This window comes from Mauremys mutica, unplaced genomic scaffold (genome assembly GCF_020497125.1).
Source record: "Mauremys mutica isolate MM-2020 ecotype Southern unplaced genomic scaffold, ASM2049712v1 001097F_np12_obj, whole genome shotgun sequence".
In the NCBI taxonomy this organism is placed as follows: domain Eukaryota; kingdom Metazoa; phylum Chordata; order Testudines; family Geoemydidae; genus Mauremys; species Mauremys mutica.
In genome coordinates, this window is record NW_025423116.1 from 16,655 (window position 1) to 20,185 (window position 3,531).

The 3,531-nt window shown below is 45.3% G+C and overlaps 1 non-coding gene across 1 annotated transcript; it reads left to right on the forward strand.

The window, feature by feature from the left end:
- The first annotated feature begins 241 nt into the window (after window positions 1-241).
- On the forward strand, window positions 242-313 carry TRNAA-UGC. Its single transcript has one exon. It is a non-coding gene; the product is annotated as a tRNA-Ala (tRNA).
- Window positions 314-3,531: the final 3,218 nt, after the last annotated feature.

Sequence of the window (3,531 nt, forward strand, 5' to 3'; positions counted from 1 at the left end):
ACCCAAAGCAGGGGAGAGGGCTGAGTGTATCTCTGCACCCTGAGTCCAGGGCATCCACTCTCTCTGCCCCACACATCGAATCTGGCCCTGCTGAAAAGTGACCCCCCAAGAACCAGCAGCCTCCAGGATAGCAGATTTGGCCTCAGGGCAGAGAATGTCCCTCTCATGCTGCTCTTAGGCCACTGGATACTCTGGAAACAGGAGGGCTCTGAGTGTAACCTATAGCCTACATCATCCGTCTGGGGATGTAGCTCAGTGGTAGAGCACATGTTTTGCATGTATGCGGTCCTGGGTTCAATTCCCAGCATATCTAGGTTCCTTTCACCCTGCTGCTTTGCTCATGCCCAGAGGGGATGTAACCCTGCAGGAGTTTAAATCCTGCTCAGTGAGGGGCAAGTGCCAATTGCATGTAAGGTCTGGGTGGGCTTTCTGCTCCTAAGACTCCTCTGTACATTTAAGATTCCCACCAGTTGTGCTGCTTGGGACAAGAGTAGATGAAAAGGGAGAATCCTCCCCAACTGGAGGGAAAGGTCCCATATGCAAAGACTAGACTTATTTTTTGTCTGGGCCCAATCTTTTCACCTGGTACAGCCCTTGTTCCAGCTCACATGGTAGCTAGGGGGTGTCTCATGACTGCAGCCATGTTTGTTCAGTTCCACCCCCTTATACAGCTTTGGCACAAGGCAGGAATTTTTTGTCTCTCTCCTGAGGAAGAGCCCCAGGTTTAAGGTGGATTCCTGTACCAGGTGACATGGTCACATGTCCTGTGAGACCCCCCCCCCCCCACAAGCCTTCATTCTTCCTGGCCTGACTCACAGATGGTGCAGGACAGAGCCATCTCCAGTCAGTTGTCCTGGTTAATGGGAGCCATCAAAAGTCCAAACCACGATTAATGGCCCACACTTTGCATCATTACAACAGGACCTCAGAGTTATAGTTCATATTTCTAGTTTCAGATCCAAGAATGATCGGTTAATACAAATAGGATGAACACACACAGTAGATTATAAGCTTTGTAATGATACCTTACAAGAGACCTTTTGCATGAAGCATAGTCCAGTCACTTTATATTCACACTCATTAGCATATTTTTATAAAATCACACGGAATGCAACGTCACAGCAGGGAAAGGGTTTTACTGCGGCACCTGGAAGCAGTTGAGTTTCATGTTCAGGCTGTGGTATGAGTTCCAACAGCTTTCTCGTAAGCACACGTGTACCTTAGCGGGTGCTCTTGTAGGGATATTAAAGAAGGTTTACATTATATGAGAAATGATTTATTGATTTATGGTTTTATTATTAACTAATACTTTATAACTTAAGGTTTATGTTAGAAGTAAGTTTGTAAGGATTTATTGTCAGAAATATCTATGTAAGGTTTATGTTAAAAGTAGATTTGTAAGGATTCATTGTTGTAAGGATTTATTGTTAGAAATATCTATGTCTGTACAAGCCCGCTCAAGGAGATACTTTGTAAACGTCAATTAACTCCAAGCGCCTGTGTTAAAATGAAACTTTGAAGTCGCTACTTTGCTTTGTAACTAGTTAATTGACGTCAATTGACTCTAAGTGCCGGTTTTCTAAGTGAAAGTTTGTAACTGATACTTTGTTTTAAAAATGGCCGCTGTAAGCTGCTGATTGGGTAATTGACTCAGCACCTTGTTAACTCAATTGACTCTAAGTGCCGGTTTTCTAAGTGAAAGTTTGTAACTGATACTTTGTTTTTAAAATGGCCGCTGTGAGCTGCTGATTGGGTAATTGACTCAGCACCTTGTTAACTCACCGCGCAAGCTGTCAATTGCCTCTAATTGGCCAATTGACTTTGTTAACTCAGCGCGCAAGCCGTCAATTACCCCTATGCCTCAGGCAAAACTATGTAACATACAAATAGAGACCCCCACCTCTGTTAAAGTCATTTTTACCTCGCTTTATGTTTTTAATTGTTAAAAGACAAGGAGTCTCACACCCCAAAAGGATAAAGAAACTGTAAAATAAATGTAGTTAAGATAAAAAGTATATGTGAATGAGTGTCTAGTTTAAATGTTGAATGTTTAAATGTTGAATGAGTGTCTCGGGAGTTACCAAGCCTGAAAGAGTCAGTGTCGGCCGAAGAAGGTGTCAAGTGGAATCAACCAGATGACCCCCGGAGGGCGAACTGGAATCCACCCCGGCACCTCAAAGGAAACAAAGGACAGAATGGAACCACCTATCTGCTGATTGATCTGGCAACAGCAGAATAAAGACCTAACATAGGGAAAAATCCCTATAAAACTGAACCCTGGAGAATAAGGACTTTGAGTCAACGGTTCTGCTGCCAGCTTCTAGGAACATCAGGTGCACCTGACACAGACTCGGCTCCACTCTTGTGTACAGGATACCTGGCCAGTATTCTGTCACAAGCAACTTTAGGCTGGTAACTATAATATCTACGCAGAACTTGTATGAATGATTGTGTGAATGGATATACAGATATACATATATATAAGTAATCATAGGAATAAGTAGCCAAACAACGTTGTTTGCTGTTATATTCTATTTTATTATGATATATACAATAAATGTGACAAATGTCTTTTCCCCTTTAATAAGGTCCTGCTAGTTTTTATTGGTATAACACTCTCGATACAGGAATGGCCCCGACACGGTAAAGTGATGGGGATTGCATTTTCCTTTTTTATTTCTGTATTTCCAATGACATTTCTGTTTGTGATTTCGTTTTGCTTCGTATATCTGTGTTTTCTCCTGGATTTGATAGCTAACTTAAAAAAGAATAAGGCCTCAGGGCGCCGGATGGCTTTTGGCCAGGGCAAGACGCTGCAGCACCGGGGACCTAGGCTGGGGAGCTGGGGAGAAGCTTCCTAGTCCCTGCAGCTGGGTGTGTCCCTGCCTGTGCAAAGGTTTGTGTGAGTGCAGCCACCAACCTTTCTGAAACTACAAGACATTCCCAAATGTGGAGGTGGCCACAGGGGGCCAGAAGCTCTGAGCCTGGGCACCCAGAGATGTGGCTGAAGCAGAAGCTGCCAAGGCCAAAGCCCTGAGCCCAATGACAGGCTGATGCAGTGCACTTGCTTCTGCACTGCCTCTGGAGGTGCATCTGATATCCCCACGGAGAGCAGCCATACAGGGGAAGTCCTGTCCCAAATCCAGAAGACCGACAGCTAGGAGGCCCCTAATGGGGTGCTCTTGCCTGGGGCACCCTCCCATGGTCTCATGGGCTCATAGACTCATAGACTCGAAGGCCAGAAGGGACCATAATGATCATCTAGTCCCACCTCCTTCACAATGCAGGCCACACAATCTCACCCATCCACTTCTAGATCAACCCCCTAACCTATGTCTGACTTACTGAACTCCTCAAATTGTGCTTTGAAGACCTCAAGCTGGAGAGAATCCTCCAGCAAGTGACCAGTGCCCCATGCTGCAGAGGAAGGCGAGAAACCTCCAGGGCCTCTGCCAATCTGCCCTGGAGGAAAATTCCTTCCCGACCCCAAAGATGCTGATCACTTAAACCCTGAGCATGTGGGCAAGACTC